The sequence below is a fragment of the Narcine bancroftii genome, chromosome 8, assembly GCF_036971445.1.
Source record: "Narcine bancroftii isolate sNarBan1 chromosome 8, sNarBan1.hap1, whole genome shotgun sequence".
Classification (NCBI taxonomy): Eukaryota; Metazoa; Chordata; class Chondrichthyes; order Torpediniformes; family Narcinidae; genus Narcine; species Narcine bancroftii.
Genome location: NC_091476.1, coordinates 149,775,246 through 149,794,029, shown reverse-complemented (window position 1 = coordinate 149,794,029; position 18,784 = coordinate 149,775,246). Strand labels below are relative to the sequence as shown.

Sequence of the window (18,784 nt, the reverse complement as noted above, 5' to 3'; positions counted from 1 at the left end):
CTGACTCATTTTCTGGCCTTCTACTCATAACCTTTGATGCCTTGGCTAATCAAGAAGCTATCAATCTCTGTCTTTAATACACCTAATGACTTGGCCTTCATAACTGCCTATGGCATAAAATTCCACAGGATGACCACTCTCTGGCTGAAGAAATTTCCACGCATTTCTGTTCTAAGCAGACACCCTTCAAACCTGAAGTTGTGCCCTCTTGTCCTAGACTCTCCCACCATGGGAAACATGGGGAACATCTACTCTGTCCTTGCCTTTCAACATTCAAAAGGTTTCCCCTCATTGTCCTAAATTCCAGTGAGTACAGGCCAAGAGCTGTCAAAAGCTCTTCATATGATAATCCTTGGATTCCTGGAATCATCTGGCGAACCTCATTTGGACCATCTCCATCTTCAGCACATCCTGTTTTAAACGAGGAGCTCAAAACTGCTCACAATACTACAAGTGAGGAGAGGAGGAAATGTTGGTTGCCATTTATTGCCCACACACACTTGGATGCAGGTTGGGATACCTCTTGGGATTCGGATAACCCAACCATGAAAATGCCATCGAATGTGCTGCCATTGGTTGTTGCACCATCAGTTGTATAACACAACTTCACCTACAGTCAGGGGATGATCAGGGGGGCAAACGAAAGACTATCACAAAGCAACATTAGTGGTGATATTTATTGAAAATAGATTCTGAAACAACTGAGCTAATATAGGCATATCTTGGTTCTGTATGGGTTTCACAGAGGTACTTATTACACAAGAAAATTAGAAGATCATGGAAGATGTGAGCGGCAATTCAATTCAGCTTTGTAGTAATGGAATTTGTCAGTCAAAAGTGTCTATCATGTTTAAAGTTCCTTCTTTTAATATAACCACAAGATATTTTGTTTTGATCTTCAAGGTGATGTTGGATAAAATGACCCCATTTTGCGGTTGTTTCTATATGTGGAAAAATATTAAGTTCTGGTGAGAGAGTTTTAATCCCATCTCTCAGCTTCCACTGGACTTTAAAAAGTTTGAAAGGCGTGCACTTCCTGTCACCTCTTTAACGTTCTCCATTTTGCCTTGCGGCCATTTTCAGAGCAACTGCTGTTGCAAATTTGGAAACATGGCATCATTGCAAGCTCCCATAGTAAACAAAAATCATTTAGCAAATAATCATTTCTGTTGTGAGTAATACACGAAAGTCTGCAGACACTGTGATTGAAGTAAAAACATAGTGCTGGAGTGTAGAGCTCGTCGAAAGAACCAAAGACTCGTTGATCCAAACCAAGGCTCTTATTAGCAAAAGACAGGAGCTCTTCACAGGTGGTCGACCAGTCCCGAATGATCCGACCTGGCTCGGGACACAACCCTTTAAGGCCCAGACAGTAGGCGTGGCTAAGCTCTCAGCCAATCGCTGTAAGCACAGTCTAGATACTGTAACTATATACACTATATACATTGGTGATAGATCTGTACTATCACATGGAGAAACTCAGCAGGTCAAACAGTGTATTTTATCTCTCTTTGGCTTGGCTTCGCAGTCGAAGATTTATGGAGGGGTAAATGTCCACATCAGCTGCAGGCTCGTTTGTGGCTGACAAGTCCGATGCGGGAGCAAAGATAAATAACCAATATTTCAAGCCTGAGCCTTTCAGCGAGGTATCAAGGCATAGCATGGTGAAAGACTCAGGCCTGAAGTATTGGTTATATATCTTTAACTTTGCTGTATAAAGTACACTGTCTGACCCGTTGAGTTTCTCAAGCATTGTATTTTTATTTAAATAATTTCTGTTGTACATACTGAGGGATCAATATTAGCCAAAGTATAGGATTACACATTGCTCCTTTTGAAGATAATGCCATGGAATCCTTCACACGCATCAAGGAAGACAGATGAGGTCTCTCACTTCATCTCGACAGTGCAGCACTCTCACTGTACTGTATTGGCCAAGCTGAGGTGCTTGGAGGGGACTTTGAACCTACAATCTAGATGAGAGTGTTTCCTTCAAAACCATGACTTGTAGCTTTGCAAAGAACAGGGCTAAGTATATTATTTTTTCCTGTGGGCAATGCAGAATTACCACTTATAGGTAGTGAAAAAAAAGTATACTCAACGTACACATGTAAACAAATAATGAAATGTTAACCAGCTGTGCAAAACAAAGAGAAAAAAGTTAAGAAGTGCAAAAGTAAGAGTCCTTAAATGAGTCCCTAATTGAGTTTGTCACTGGGGAGTCTGATGGTGGAGGGATAGCAGCTGTTCTTGAATCTGGTGGTGCCAGTCTTGGGGCACCTATACCTCTTTTCTGATGGTAGCAGTGAGAACAGAGCATGTGATGGGTGATATGGATCCTTGATGATTTCTGCTGCTCTCTGACAGCAGATTCCCTGTAGATGTCCCCCACAGTGTGGAAAGTTTTGCCTGTGATGTCCTGGGTTGTGCTTCATTCTACCTTTTGCAGGGCTTAACGCTCAGGAGTATTGGTGTCCCCATACCAGACTGTGATGCAGCCAGTCAGCACACATTCCACTGCACATCTTTTAAAATTTGCCAAGGTTTTGCACCAAACACCTGCAAACTCCTGAGGAAATAGAGGTGCAGACGTGCTTCCTTTAGGGTGAAATTAGAGTGTTGAGTCCAGGAAAGAGCTTCTGAGATGGTGACTCCCAAGAACTTGCTCACCCTCTGCATCTCTGATTTCCCCCAAGGATCACTGGATCCTACACCTCTGGTCTTCCCTTCTTGAAGTCAGCTCTGCTTAGAAAGTTTGGTGACATTGAATATGAGGTTTTTGTTGGTGCACCATGCAGCTAAGTTTTCAATTTATTTGAAGTATTAACAAATAAAAGTTGACCTCAAACTATTCGGGTTGATCACCATGGGCTTGGACAAGATGGCATGGCATAAATAAAGAAACAGAGAGGTTGAGTGGAGGAACAACTGACTGTAATGGACCAATGAAAATTAAGATGCACAAGAGATCAAAGTTAGAAGGACATGTTATCTTGTGGAGTAAATTACAGCTCAGAGGAGACTTGGATGTTAATCAAACTGGACAGGCCATGGGGAAAAAAGGCAATGAGACTGAGCATCACAGCTGTGACCAGATTGATTCTACATTCAGCTTACCTTGACATGGCTGGTCATACCATGGCCAAATATAAAATGCTTTCTTCAGTTCAAGGTGCAAATAAAGCACAGGTTGCCTCCAATCCTTGAGCTGTGAAGATCATGCTGATGCCTTTGAATGTTGCAATTCAGTTGAATGAAATATTATCAGCTATATCGTTACTGTTAATCTACAGTACAAGCATGGATCTCCCAGTGCTCCAATCGTGGCAAGGCAGAAAAAAGTGCAACTTGGTCAAAATGTAGGTTTCTGCAGTAGCTTTGATTTTACATGGGGAAATGATCTTCAATTAGAGTCATACAAGATGGAAACAGGCCACTTCTGCCCAGCCTCTTTGTGGTGTCCAAATTAGGGCCATTTGCCAACATAGGAACCGAAGATTGGTCAAAGCAGCAATATTCAGGTGAGGCTCAGAGGAAGAAAGGAACACGGTGAGAATGGGGAAGAAGTTGCAGGGGTAACAGCTGAGGTAACCATTGGTTATTCACCATTGGTGGAGCGACGATGAGGAGGAAGCATTGAGGAATGCTCCCTCAATGCTTGTTAGCAATGAAATCGGATTAAGAGGACAAACTTCAACACCAGTCACAGAATCCCATTCAGCGTGTGTGTAGGATTTCTGAAGTAAGACATGCAGTACATTCATTTGACAGTCTAAGTCAGATACTACTTTGAATGGATCACATATTTTAAAATATCACAAATTCTTCCTGTTAATTCTATTAATAGTGCAGTGGCAGATGTATTCCTGCCCATATTTGCACACAGTAGAATCAATAAGCTGCATCTCTGCCTCGGAAGAATTGCATACACCTGAAACTTTTATTTTTTGATTGCTAATCATTTTCTCTCAGACTGCCCTCACACTGTCAGACATTGCTTTTGAAATCAGGACAAGTCGCCTCACAGTGTTCTGCTTCCAGTCTCATAAACATGTTTGCTTGTCTTGGCCAACAGCACTCTTGCATCAAGGTCAGAGCAGCAGTGACTTTTGAAGCTTTCATGGGGATTCTGAATCAGTAACTGGCTGACACTCGTGTACAGTCACGGAGAGAGAGCTATCCTGTTAGTTGTTCCATTTTGCAGACAAGATGTCACACTAACTGTTCATATCCAAGGGTTCTGCTGCCGATCATTGACAATCCCACACCTTTATTTGACAATGAGCAAGTTGGATCGACCATGATATTATTTTCAAGGGGCTGAATAGTTAAGGATCTTGGTCTCTGCAACTACTGGCAAGTGATAAGCCCCTCCAAGAAAGCTGGACCCATGGATCTAATAACCACCATGACACAGACTCCCTGATCATGGGCACGGCAGTTCCCGGGTGCTGAATAATCATCAAGCTGGCTGATGAGCCAATCATATTAAAGGGTTCTTACAGGTCGGGAGGAAGGCACAGCTTTAATCTTAATGACCCTTTCAAGTAAAAAAAAATGCACAGAAAGCTAGAAAATGCAGCCATGTTGTGATCTGTGGACCGCGCAACAGGGAAAGATTAGCCATTCTCTCCAGCACAGAGTGAAGTACCTACAAAGCATGGAAAAAAAAAACCCTAAAGAAGAAACTGAAATACAGTATTTTTTTTAAATAGCCCGTTGTGTTTTGAGATATCAATCTACATAAATTATGAACTGCACATAAAATTAGTTTTCAAGGACTTGGGAGTTTACTAGGCAGACATTATGGCTTGATACACTATTTAAAAATTCATTCAGGCATTGACATCTAAATGTAGTACTTTCTGGATATATGTGCAATGTCTGTAACACTGCAGAATCTGAGGAGGAGGGCTGAATGACTACACACTCAGAAACCCCAGAGTTGCTTGGTAAAACAATGGTGAACACTGTTCATTTCACCTTTATCACAATTCCAGGCCTTGAACTAATTCTGGGATCTTACTGTGTGCAGGATGACTTTATCAGGGTTCTGCAGAGTGACGGTACATCAAATAATTCATTGCAGCTGAAGTCTTTTGAATTTTTAGAGGGAATAATTAATCAAACGCACAGATAATCCATCCTGGTCAACAACGAACTCTGGTGCGATAATGTATGGTATCATTGATTAATTGATCTGAGTTCAAATCCTGTCAGAACCATTGGGAATTTCAATTAATCTTTTTTTAATTATTAGTTTTTGAATTTGAATTGTTTATTGCCACATAAACAGAGAAACAGCACAAAGCTTGGTTTTGCATGCTAAATTGGGAACTCACAAAAAGTCGCTTTTTTTAAAAGCTTGTATTAGTTATAGTGATTGTCAGCTAGTGGCAGCATTCTGCACGTTCAGTCCGGTGAGCAGGAGATCTGACATTCTTACCCAGTCTGAGATTTAATGTGGACCCAAAGGGACTGACTGAAACGTAAACTCTTTTTTCTTTCCACAGATGCTACCTGGTTTGCTGAGTGTTCCCAGTTTTTTTTCTGTTTTTTTTTAATTTCAGATTTCCAAAAACCCTGCAATTTCTTTTTAATTTCCTTCAATATGATCATCTGTGAAATGTCCTTTGACATGGTCTAGTAAAGCCAAGGGGATGAAGAATAAATGCTAGCCTTGTCTGCAATACCTGCATTCAGGTCAAGTTTAACCTGACTAAGCAGTGTTCTCTGGTCCTTGGTGCAAAACATGCTGACACACAACCAGATATAACACATATACATACAAACAATACGTATCAGGACAAGTATTCATACCTATAAATAAATGAATTTTGTTTAATGACTATGGAAGTCTCAGCTGGTTAGTGTGAGCAGTTCCTTTGGTCATTCAGCATTCTCACTGCCTGTGGGAAGAAGCTGTTCCTCCATCTGGTGGTACTGGCTCTGATCCTCCTGTATCTCTTTCCCGATGAGAGCAGCTGAAAGATGCTATGTGCAGGGTGGAAGGGGTCATTGCGTACCCTCTTCAGACAATGATCCTAGTAGATCACATCAATAGTGGGGGAAAGAGAGACTCCAGTGATCCTCTCTGCCACTGTGATTGACCTCCGATCCATTTCTGTGCAGCATCTGTAGCACACTGTGATGCAGCTGGTCAGGCTGCTCTCAATAGCGCTCCTGTAGACGTTTGACATAATGATGTCAATATCTTGCCCGCTTCAGTCTTCTCAGGAAGTGCCACCTTCCTGACAAGTGAGGAGATGCTGTGTGTCCATGAAAAAATGGTGAAACAACTTTGCAAGCTTGTTCTGATTTATCCTTGGATCCACAGGAACCCTACTTCTGAATCTATGAGGCAAATAAAATTGGACATGAAATTTGCATGCATGACATGATGTCTCATCTTAAAGCAGTGCATGCCAGAGGAAGTTATTTTGAAACTGATGCAAAATAATTCCCTCTAGCAAAAATGATCCATCTGCCCTGATTCTGCTTTGTTCAATATCCTAAGAAAAGGTTATTAGGTAATTTCCACCAACTATTTACCCTTGCAAAGAGAATTGGTTGAGTCCAGGGCTAAGCTAATATCAGAGGTTCATGAAATCGATGGGACATCACAAGATATAGGAAATGATTGTTGACTTCAGGAAGGGAAAACCAGAAGTGTACGATTGGGGGATCAGAGGTGGAGAGGGTAAGCAAATTTAAGTTCTTGGACTATCTCGGAGGATCTTTCCTGGACCCAACAGACCAATGTCATCATGAAGAAATCATGTCAGTGCCTCTACTTTCTCATGAGTTTTCGGATATTTGGTATGACATCAGAAACCCTGGCAAATTTCTACAGATGTGTGGTGGAAAGTGTGCTGACCGGCTGCATCATAGCCTGGCATGGGGATACTAATACCCCTGAGCATAAAGCTCCGCAAAAGGTAGTGGACACAGCCCAGGACATCACAGGCAAAAACCTCCCCACCATCGAGAACATCAATAGGAAACATTGTCATCTGAGAGCTGCAGCGATCATCAAGGATCTACATCACCCATCACGTGCTCTGTTCTCACTGCTACCATCAGGAAAGAGGTATAGGTGCCATAAGACTCACATCACCAGGTTCAAGAACAGCTCCACAATCTACCTCAACTCCCTGCATGTTCATGTGTCTATCCAGAAGCCTCTAACATATTTGTTTCCACTATTAGCCACAGGAACATTTTCCAGGAACCCAGCATTCTCTCTGTGGGGGGGGGGGGGCAGGGGAGGGGACTTGCTGCCCCTAATATCCATGATCTTTACTTTCCCCTTCTTAAATCGATAGTTACCCAAGTTTTCTGCGCATTAAAATCAAGCATAAATGAAAGCATCATTGATGTATAGAGGGATCTGACGGGACCTGATCCATAGCTCCCTGAAAGTTCAAGTTCAAGTTGATTTATCATCTGATTGCACAAGTGCAACTTAATGAGACAACGTCCTTGGTGCCAACATGCAAATGCACAATCAGATGTAACGTCCATTCAGACATAGAGGTGCAGAAAAATATACATATATAAAAATAAAATAAATATTTTTCAATAAATAGTGGAGACTCAGAGGGTTAGTGTGACCAGTTCCATTAGTTGTTCAGCATTCTCACTGCCTATGGGAATAAACTGTTCCTCAGCTCTGATACTCCTGTGTCCCTTTCCCAAGGGGAGCAGCTGAAAGATGCTGTGTGCAGGGTGGAAGAGATCCTCAACGATTTTGCGTCCTCTCTTCAAACAATGATCTCAGAAGGTCATGTCAATGGGAGAGGGAGACCCCCTGTGGTCCTCTCTGCCACTCTTATGGTCCTGTGGATGAACCTCTTGCATGGACACTTCCACCCTGGAGAAAAAATTCTGACGGTCTCCCCTTTCTGTGCCTCTTACCATTTCATTATCTGCTATGGAGTTGCCCCTCTGCCCCTGATGCTACAGAAGAAAACAACCCAAGTTGCCTGACCTCTTGTGATATCTCTACCTTCCAATCTTAGCAGCATCCTGGAAAATCTCTTCTGAAGCTTTTCCAAAGCCTGCATGTCCTTCCCACAAGTTCTACTTGTGTGGCCATTTTCTCTGAATTCACTTAATATGTGACTTATCCTGAACACACAACATCTTCTCACTTTGCAGGAAGGTGCAACAGGGATGGCACTTTCTGAGAATGAAGTAGGCAAGGCTACCGGCCTCCATCATGTTAACTTTCTACAGCAGCTCTATGAAGAGTGCCTGACCACTGCATCACAGTATGGTATGGATGCTGAAGAGAATTAGATCAGTGGTTCATCCACAGGACCATAAGAATGGCAGAGAGGACCACAGGGGGGTCCCCCTCTCCCATTGACATGATCGACTGAGATTGTTGTTTGAAGAGAGGACGCAAAATCGTTGAGGATCCCTTCCACCCTGCACACAGCATCTTTCAGCTGCTCCCCTTGGGAAAGGGATACAGGAGTATCATAGCTGAGGAATAGTTTCTTCCCATGGGCAGTGAGAATGCTGAACAACTAATGGAACTGGTCACACTAACCCTCTGAGTCTCCTATTTATTGAAAAATATTTATTTTATTTTTATATATGTATATTTTTCTGCATCTGTATGTCTGAATGGACGTTACATCTGATTGTGTATTTGCATGTTGGCACCAAGGACGCTGTCTCATTAAGTTGCACTTGTGCAATCAGATGATAAATCAACTTGAACTTTCAGGGAGCTATGGATCAGGTCCCGCCATATCCCTCTATACATCAATGATGCTTTCATTTATGCTTGATTTTAATGCACAGAAAAACTTGGGTAACTATCGGTAATCCAATTACTAATTCCTTCTTAACTGGAATGTGATGTTGGCATAGCGATGATTGGAAACAGAGTCACACTAGTACTGGTGCACTGAGTTCATTTACATTTTTGAAGCAAGATGGGTACTTCAGTTGCGATCTCAAGAGTAGGTAGCTCGTTTAGTCCTGTACTAATGGAGTGGAATCAAAGGGAAGGCATGGGGCATATCAGTCATAGTGTCTACTGGGGGCGGCAGCAAAGCTGGGTGGAGGAAGAGAGGAATTAAACAGTTGCATCCATGGATGCAGGGGTCTCATGCAATCTAAATCAGAAGCAGGGACAAATCACAAAATTCATTGTTCTGGAGCAGCAATATAGTGCAAACATTCAGATAAATCATCTTATAAAAATAATTTTTTTAAAGTGCACGAAAATTCTAAGTAAGGCAGTGTCTTTGGTTCATCGACCATTCAGGAATCTGATGGCTGCGGGGAAGAAGCTGTCCTTGTGTGGCTGAGTGCTCGTCTTTAGGCTCCTGTAACTTTTTCCCGATAGTAGCAGAGTGAAGAGGGCTTGGCCTGGGTGATGGGGGTCCTTGGGGATGGAGGCTGCTTTCTTTAGACAGCACTTCCTGTAGATGTCCTCCATGGAGTGAAGGCTGGTGCCTGTGATGTTGCAAGTTGAGCTAACACCCCTCTGGAGTTGTTTCTTGTTCTGAGTATTGGCACCTCCGTACCAGGCAGAGATGCAACCATCCAGAATGCTCTCCACAAAACACCTGTAGAAGTTTTTGAGAGTCTTCGACAACATACCGAATCTCCTAAAACACCTCACAAAGTACAGTTGCTGGTGAACCTTCTTTGCAATTTCATGGAGGTTCCAGGACAGATCCTTGGAGATGTTGACACCCAAGTATTTGCAGTTCTTGACCCTCTCCACTACTGAGCCTCAATGAGGACTGGGTTGTGTTCTTCTGACTTCCTCCTGAATTCCACAATCATCTCCTTGGTTTTGCTGATGTTGAGTGCAAGGTTGTTGGTGTGACACCACTCAATGAGCTGATCCATGTCCCTCCGGTACGTTTCCTCATTACAGTTTATGATTTAGCCAATAACCATGATGTCATCAGCAAATTTGTAGATAGCATTGGAATTGTATCTGGCCACACAGTCATGGGTGTATAGTGAATAGGGGTAAGCCCTCATCCTTGAGGTGAGCCTGTGAGGAGGAGATATTTATTTCTAATTTGTACTGACTATGGTCTGCCGATGAGTAAGTCAAGGATCCAATTGCAGAGGCCAAGGATTTGGAACTTCTTGACCAACACCGAGGGAATAATGGTGTTGAAGGCTGAGCTGTAGTCTATGAAGGGCAGCTGTATGTACTTGCTGTATTTGAGGTGATCCAGAGCTGAGTGGCAAGCCAGTATGTTGCATCTGCTGGGGAGTGATTATGATGATGCGTGAATTCCAGTGGGTCCAGACCTCTGCTTAGGTACGTGTTAATTCTGGCCATGACCAACCTCTCAAAACATTTCTTCACGGTAGATGTGAGTGCTACTGGGCGATATTCGCTGAGGCAGCTCACTCTACTCTTCTTGAGATCCGGGATGACTGATGCCCTTTTGAAGCAGGTGGGAACCTCTGAATGTAGCAATGAGAGATTGAAAATGTCCGTAAACACTGCAGCTAGTTGGTTGGCACAGATTTTCAGTACCCTGCCAATCCACAAAAGTGATGGAGAAACCCAACAGGTCACGCAGTAAAAGGCAATCAATGTTTCGGGGCCGAGCCCTTTGTCAGTAAACTTGGAGCATGAGAGCAAAGGGCCGGGTTAATTGGCTGATGGGATTATCAAGCTGATGCGAGCACCATGGGCCAAATGACTCTGGGCCCAGGTCCATGATAGGGAGAGTAAGTAGTAGCCTGCTTCAGCCAGTAACGTGGCTGAATGCCAATTTCAGAAGCCTTCACTGATGTAGTGAGCACTGCTGTATTTGTCAGTGTCACCACCCTTCAAGTGAACTCATTAGAAACTCATTAACCAGCAGTGCCAATGAGTTTCAAGGCCATGGGCATCTCAAACTGGAAAACCAGAGGCAAAGTTGCACATTTTTCATGGATTGTTTAACAGATTGTTTTTCAGTATTGCTGTGTAATATTACAGCAAGGCACATGAAGTACTTTTTATCTTTGGACCAGCCACAATTTGCATTGAAAGATGTTATCTTTATGCAGTCACTTTTGGCTGATGATGTGCCTTTTGGATAAAACCCTGGTGTCACTGCTATCGAAAATTGAAGCTGAAATTGTTTTATAAAATACTGTAGATGAAGGAATTCCTGATGATGGAGGTGATTGGTGATGTAATGATCTGAGCACTTAAGCTGTATTGTTATAATGCTTCATTATGTCAAAGAATCTCCCAGCGCTTCAGCCGATGGATCACTTTTGACGCGAATGTTCCATATTTTAAGGTTGTTTTTCCTCTTCAGGAGCTTGTGCATCTAAATCTCCACAGTAGGATTTTAACTGTCAACTTTAAGTCTCTCTGAACCAGATGATGGCTCAAAGAGGGAGATGATTAACAAGCGACGAAAAGTATATCAGCCGCCCCTACTGTGAAGAGATGCGGTACCTGCACCATAGTCAAGGTGATTAAAGATATCTGAATATGTCCAGTTGATTTGTCATTATCGCATTAACAAAAAAAAATCACAGTGGATATAACTAATAGTTGTATTAGTTCCCTCCATGTTTATAACATATCTTGGGCGATTTCAATCCATAATCTTGACAGACAGTATTTGTTAATTTTAAACTGTGTGGATCCTTTTAATAATTGGTCACTTTACAAATCCCCTTGCAATAGTTTTCATGTTTACAGTGAGAGTATATTCTGAATGTAGTTCATCCAAACTCAGCAAATTAAGAACATAAGAAATAGAAGCATTGAGGCTGCTCGGCCACTCAATGAGATCATGGCTGATCTGATAATCTGCTCATCTCCACCTACCTGCTTTTTCCTTTTATCCCTTAATTCCCCGACTATGTAAAAATCTATCCAACCTTGCAGTGAATTCCATAGATTCATCACCTTCTGTGAAAAGTAGTTCCTCCTCATCTCCGTCCTAAATCTACTACCCTGAACCTGGAGGATGTGTTATCTAGTTCTAGTCTCCCCACCAATGGAAACCACTTACTTTTTACCTCTATCGTATCTATGCCTTCCAGAATTTTATATATTTCTATAAGATCCCCTTTCATTCTTCTAAATTCCAGAGAGTACAGTCCCAGATGATTTGATCTCTCTCTTCAATGGCTTCTTAGGAATCAACCTGGTGAACCTCCTCTGCACTGCCTCCAAAGCCAGAACATCCTTACTCAAGTAGGAAACCAGAAATAGATTACTACTGAAAACATCTTGCTGTATTTTATGTCCTCATTTCAGATTTCATTAGTCAGTGGATACTTTGAACTTGTTATTGTAAAAAAAGTTGCATGTCATATTGAGACAACAATCTGAGTTATTCCAATCTGTGTTTCTGGACGTGTTTTGGGTAGGTGGTTTTCTGTGTTGTCTCTGTGGTTTATGCAGTGAGGTTGAGAAGCATTATCACTACTGTGTCAGAGTATAGAGATATGTTTTGGGGAGATAAATTGGGGCAGGGATTGTTAGTGCAGGTCATTTACAAACACTTTAAAACAGATCCTATTTAAAATACTGGAGCTCTGCCAATGCTAGACATGTCAGAGCCTCAGAGCTTTTGCAAAAGCTTTGGAGAGTGCGCAAGAGACCACTAATGGATTGTTGTTTATAAAAAGGCAACAGATGAAATAGCTTATCGGAGCTGCATGTTGTCTGGAAGGGAACTTGCTGTTGTTCTAAAGAAGGTCATGTGTTTTTTCAAGCAGAGAGAGTCAAACAGTCTTTCTCTCAGAGAGAGAGAGATAGATCATCCTACAGTGTTACAGTCAGCAATAGCAGCTGTGACTGGAACAGGACAAGCTGGCAAGCTTGTGGAAAACCCCATTTGGAAGACTGGTTGTGAGTTCTTAGTTCAGCCTGGTCAAAGCCCCTGTGGTTCATGCAAGAGGAGAGGACTAGTTGTCTAATGTTTCACTTGGAATAAGTGAAACAAAAAAGAACTCTGTGATGACCTGAAAGAAAGAGGTTATCATCTGGAGAACCCTGAGGGGAAAAAGTTTCATCAGCAAGACACTGGAGTGGCTGATAAAAAAAGGAATCAGTTGTGGATGTCCTGGAACAACAAATCTCTCTCTGAAAACGGACAAGAACCTTCCTGAGCGGTAACCATTTATCTTTCAAGCACCAAAGCCTGGGGCACTTTACAAATGTTAAATTCTGTGCACAGTATAAGAATTGCCTGCAACCAGTGAACTTGGAGGAATGAGAAGTGAGACTGGACTATGAATCAAAGAACTTTTCTGAACTTACACACACATTAGGTTAGTTAAGTCAATAGTGATAAGCTAAGGTGTGATTCTGTTTTCATGTTTAAAGATAATTAAAAGCAACTTTTGTTTAAGTCACCATTTGTCAGTGAGTATCTATTGCTGCTGGGTTTTGGGGTCCTCTGGGCTCATAACACTACTCTTCACAAAGTGAAGACATATTGTCTTTTTCAGTGCCAGAATATTCTCATGGTCACCTGGATAAAGCATCCACAATTACATTTTGTTCAGAAGATCGTCTATTACCACAGAATGTAGTGTCAACTCGCTGGGAGAACTCAGCGGGTCAACGTTTCAGGTTAGAACCCTTCACCAGGACCGAGAGTGCAGAAGGGAGGTGGCTCGAATATGTTTCTGGTTCAGAGCATTGACAATTCTTTTTCCGCCACTGATGCTGCTCGGCCTGCTGAGCTCCTCAAGCGGATTGTTTTATTGCTCCTGATACAACATCATCAGGTCTCCTGTGTGTTGACTAAATTCTGCAGTTGTACTGGATGGTGTCTGCCCAATCGATCTTCACTTTTGTTATCTCATCCTTGCTGAGCTGTTGGTTGCGCTCTGTAGTTAGTCATGACTATTGGCTGTTATAACGCTGCGTGTCTTATCTCATTCAGTGCTTTCGAGAGCCTTGAGAGAGTAAATGTGCTTCCTGTCAATGATAACTAACTGAATATCCTATCTCTGTGCATGATAAAACAACCCATTGTTGTATCCATAGTCGCTTATTTAAATCTTGCTGCTTCTCAACAGTGTCACTTGTAATGTACAAGCAATGTATGGCTTCATTGGAATCACCTTCAATGCAATGCAAACTCAGTGTCTGTATTTTCCTTATAAATAGATTACAACCAACTGAAAAACCTCACAAAAATCAGCGTATACAGAGCCGTTGTCATACCCACACTCCTGTTCGGCTCCGAATCATGGGTCCTCTATCGGCATCACCTACGGCTCCTAGAACGCTTCCACCAGCGTTGTCTCCGCTCCATTCTCAACATTCATTGGAGCGACTTCATCCCTAACGTCGAAGTACTCGAGATGGCAGAGGCCGACAGCATCGAGTCCACGCTGTTGAAGATCCAACTGCGCTGGGTAGGTCACCTCTCCAGAATGGAGGACCATCGCCTCCCCAAGATCGTGTTATATGGCGAGCTCTCCACTGGCCATCGTGTCAGAGGTCCACCAAAGAAGAGGTACAAGGACTGCCTAAAGAAATCTCTTGGTGCCTGCCACATTGACCACTGCCAATGGGCTGATCTCGCCTCAAACCGTGCATCTTGGCGCCTCACAGTTCGGCGGGCAGCAATCTCCTTGGAAGAAGACCGCAGAGCCCACTTCACTGACAAAAGACAAAGGAGGAAAAACCCAACACCCAACCCCAACCAACCAATTTTCCCCTGCAGCCGCTGCAACCGTGTCTGCCTGTCCCGCATCGGACTTGTCAGCCACAAACGAGCCTGCAGCTGACGTGGACATTTACCCCTCCATAAATCTTGGTCCGCGAAGCCAAGCCAAAGAAGAGATTCTATCTCTATGAATGGATGGGTGCTCGCACAACCTTGATGAGCTCCTCTGGGCTTGTAGTTACAAGCTACAGCTTTCAATCTCTTCTTCAGCCACACATAATACTGTGCTGCCTCTGTGATGATTGAATGCACTTGAATCCTCAACCAGAAGGTAGCATCTCTTGAGTGTTCTTCCTGCTGCTTCATCCCTCTGGCCATCTATCCCAAATTGTTGTGAACTGAAACAATTCTTTAATTTCTGGCTCTCTACATTAATTGAATCATTTATTATTAGGGACGACATGGTTAGTATCGGAGTTAGTGCAACACTCTTTCAGTGCCAGCGACCCAGGTTCAAATCTACAACTGTCTATGAGGAGCATCCGTGTGGGTTTTCCCTGGATGCTTCTATTTGGCTCCCATATCCCAAAGATATATGGGGTTAGTAGGTTAATGGATCATGGGTGTCATTATGTTGTGCAGATTCGGGATCAGTCGGGCCCTGTTACTCTGCTGGATCGCTAAATTTAAAAAAAAACACTAAAATCTTTGGCTTTCTGTCATGCTACCAGATTAGTTAGTGCTCATTGTATGTCAGACTAATCTCTCCAATTGAATAACCTCCTCATCCTCTCTGATCCCATTTTCAATATAATCCACTACTTCTGGAATATTATTTTTTCAATGAAGGACATTTCATTGTCCACATTTTTTGTGATTTGTGAATGCTTGAGGAATTCAGTGATGTGAGTTTTGGGTGGGAAAGTGGCATTGAGGACATAGTTCAGCCATGGGAAGGTAGATATAGAAAGTTTTACCCTTTACCACGCTGATAGGCAGATGAGCAATTTTATTGAAATGGAAACATGACTCTTCGCCTACCCATACACAGTTGGTTACATGATGTAATGTCGTATTTAAGCCTGGATAAAATTAGATACAACATTAAAGATAGAAACTTTCAATTTTTAAAGATGTGGGGCCCATTAATGGAATACTGCCATGATTGAAGAATTAAGAATTTTGCATATTCTAGAGATTCTCTGTCCGAAGTCTAGAGGTCATTATCCATTCCATAATTTCCATTTTCTTTTACAAAGGTTACCTTGATTAGAGGGATTCAGTTTTTAGATTTTTTTATTTTTCTTTTTTCTCTCTCTTTTTATCAATTTTTATTTGGATTAATTTGGAAAATATGTGTTTAATATATATTCATCCAATAACTTATTTTTCATGTGGATTAAGGAAGTGTCTAATGTAGTACCATCTTTATTTTGTACGTGTGTGTGTGTGTGTGTGTATACATGTGTGTATATATAGATGACTTGTGTGTTTTCCTTAAAATTTTTGTATGTAAGTTTATATGTTAAACTCAATAAAAAATATTTTAAAAAGAAAAGAAAGGTAGATATTGGGGCTGAATGGCCTTCTTCTCTACGAGCCATCAATATCAAGGAGGGCCTTAAAGGAGGAGAGGGAACATTCCCAGAGAGAATTCCATTGGGAACTTGGCAACCAATGGCAGAACACACCAGTGATGAAATAATAAAAACACTGGGGGTGTGTAAAAGCACAGAATATGGAGAGCATTGAAAACTCAGAGGGTGTTGGGAAGGAGGTGGTTTTCAATCTGGGGAATAGCAAGAATGGAAAAACAAAGATGACTATCTTAAAATTATAAATATTTTTTCAAAGAACCCTAACAAGTTAACAAACTGATGGTGAGGCTTGAAATCCTATCCTCCATTAAATCAGTTGCACATGCAATTAATTAGTTATTCAGCAAAACTAAAGGCCAAGAGATATTTTGTTCCTATCAATATTAGTGGGAAATTTTAGAACACCGTAGTATCAGTAATAGAATTTGCCTCATGAAAATTGTTCAGCAATATTTAAATATTAAGTAACCTCCCACAAATGTTCTTCTTGCCAGTCCCCAGAAGCATCAACTTCAGTAAATTTGGCGCTTGCTTTAATCAAAATTAATGATTAAATCTGGTCATTCTGAAGCCACATTCATTCAGCCGTTTTTTTTTCTTCTTCCGGATACGAATCTGCCAGGTTTATCGCATCAAAGGAGTTTTGGCTCACATTTATCCTTTTGATCAGATGATCTGGGGATTTTCTTGTGGGGTTTGCTCTCTGTGATGATAGACGTGATCAAAAGCAAGCAATATTTTAAAGCAACTTCTCCAGTCCTTGCCATTCCACAAACCCCTTCTTTTTTGTTGTTTTCCTTTTGATCCAATTTCCTGTCTGAATTCTTATTTTCTGGCAGTCCATTTTGGCATTGTAGCAATGACAATGACAGATTTCTACAGCGCATGTTGAAAGCAAAAATGAATACCTTTGGTGGTGATGGAGGGTAACGTAACTGCACTTCAAAAGGATTACTTATTTATGCCAAGCAGACGGTTAGCGTAGCGGTTAGTGCAACACTTACAGCGCTGGGTTCGAATCCGGCGCTATCTGTAAGGAGTTTATATGTTCTCCCTGTGTCTGCATGGGTTTCCTCCAGGTACGCCAGTCTCATCCCACCCTTCAAAATGTATGGGTTGTAGATTAATTGGGTGTAATTGGGCAGTGCAAGCGCATAGGCCAGAAGGGCCTTACTGTGCTGTGTGTCTAAATTAATAACATAAATTAAAAAGAGCCATTTAACCCACCTAAAGCCAATCAGCCTTCTTCTAAACTATCCCACCCTCTATGACAGTTCAATTATCTCATGAAATGCATGCCTTGATGAACAAATCACAGCAGAAATGGTTTTCTGCATTTTAACAATCATTCATATATTGCCTGCACGGGATCAGAAAATTGACTTTTGAATTTCATATGCGATTCCCTTCCTACTTGAGCATAAGCACAGGCACATAAGAAATAGGAACAGGAGTTAGCCATCTAGCCTGTTGAGTCTGCTCCACGTTCAATAAAATCAAGATTGAACTGGCTGCTGATTCAACTCCACTTACCCGCCTATTCCTTGTAACCCTGACTGCCCTTATTCTTTAAAAACGTAAAAGCACCACCCATACTCGCTCTTCTCCCTCCACAACTATGACTGTGTGGTTCGATACGACAGCCACACTATTTGCAATTTTGCTGATAGTCGTGTGCAGGCGGGAGATTGAAAACCTGGCTGAATAATGCACTAACAATAACTTCACACTCAATGTCACCAGGGCCATGGAGCTGATTTTAGATGTTGAGAAAGGAAAACCAGAGGTGTATGAGATGAAAAGCCCTTTGTCAGGAATAACAAAAAGAAATAGGCAGATGAATGGCGGAGCAGGCTCGAATGACCTACTCCTGCTCCTATCTTCTATGTTTCTAAAAAGGTGGGGGGAGGAGGACAGGTTTAGTATTAAGAGGCAATTGGTGTGGGCATTTTGGGAGAGTAGAAGAGATAAAAGCTGAGAAGTGATAAGGGAGGAGATAGATCTCTGATAGAAGAAAGAGAAAGGGGTGGGGAGCTGGAGAAAATGAGATAGAGGGACAGGGAATGAGAGACATGGGTACTTCCAGCTACAGATTTGCAAAGGAAGAAACATTAGTTCTTGAGAGGTAAAACAATCAGTTCTCAGAGAGCATCTCTCAAGATGAGTAGAACTACTCCCAATTATTTTAAATGATACTATCATTGAAAAAACATGACTCAACACCATTGGAGTAGTATCATGGTGCTTGTGCTCCTTTTGCCGTTCGGAACCCCTTTTGACAGCTAATGTAACACTACCTTTTTTCATAGCCCCAGCACCGACCGCTTGCAACCAGGCCTGAATGTGATATCAAATTTTTGGTGGAAATTTCCCTTTTAATGTGCAGTAAAAGAATAATTTCTGATCACATGACCGACCACTTGCTTTGTCCGTGATGTTTACTGCTTTGATGGCACTTTGGGGATGTTAGTTGCACAGGTACTCAGTAATTCACAATAGCTCCAATAAGCTGAATGGAATGCACAATATTACTGTGTCCAGATAGGAACTGCATAG

At 42.0% G+C, this 18,784-nt stretch overlaps 1 protein-coding gene across 2 annotated transcripts in view; it reads left to right on the top strand.

Annotated features, from left to right (window-relative positions):
• The window catches only part of nkain1 (sodium/potassium transporting ATPase interacting 1), a 447,090-nt gene that overhangs the window by 178,028 nt on the left and 250,278 nt on the right, over positions 1-18,784 (top strand). The window lies entirely within an intron of this gene.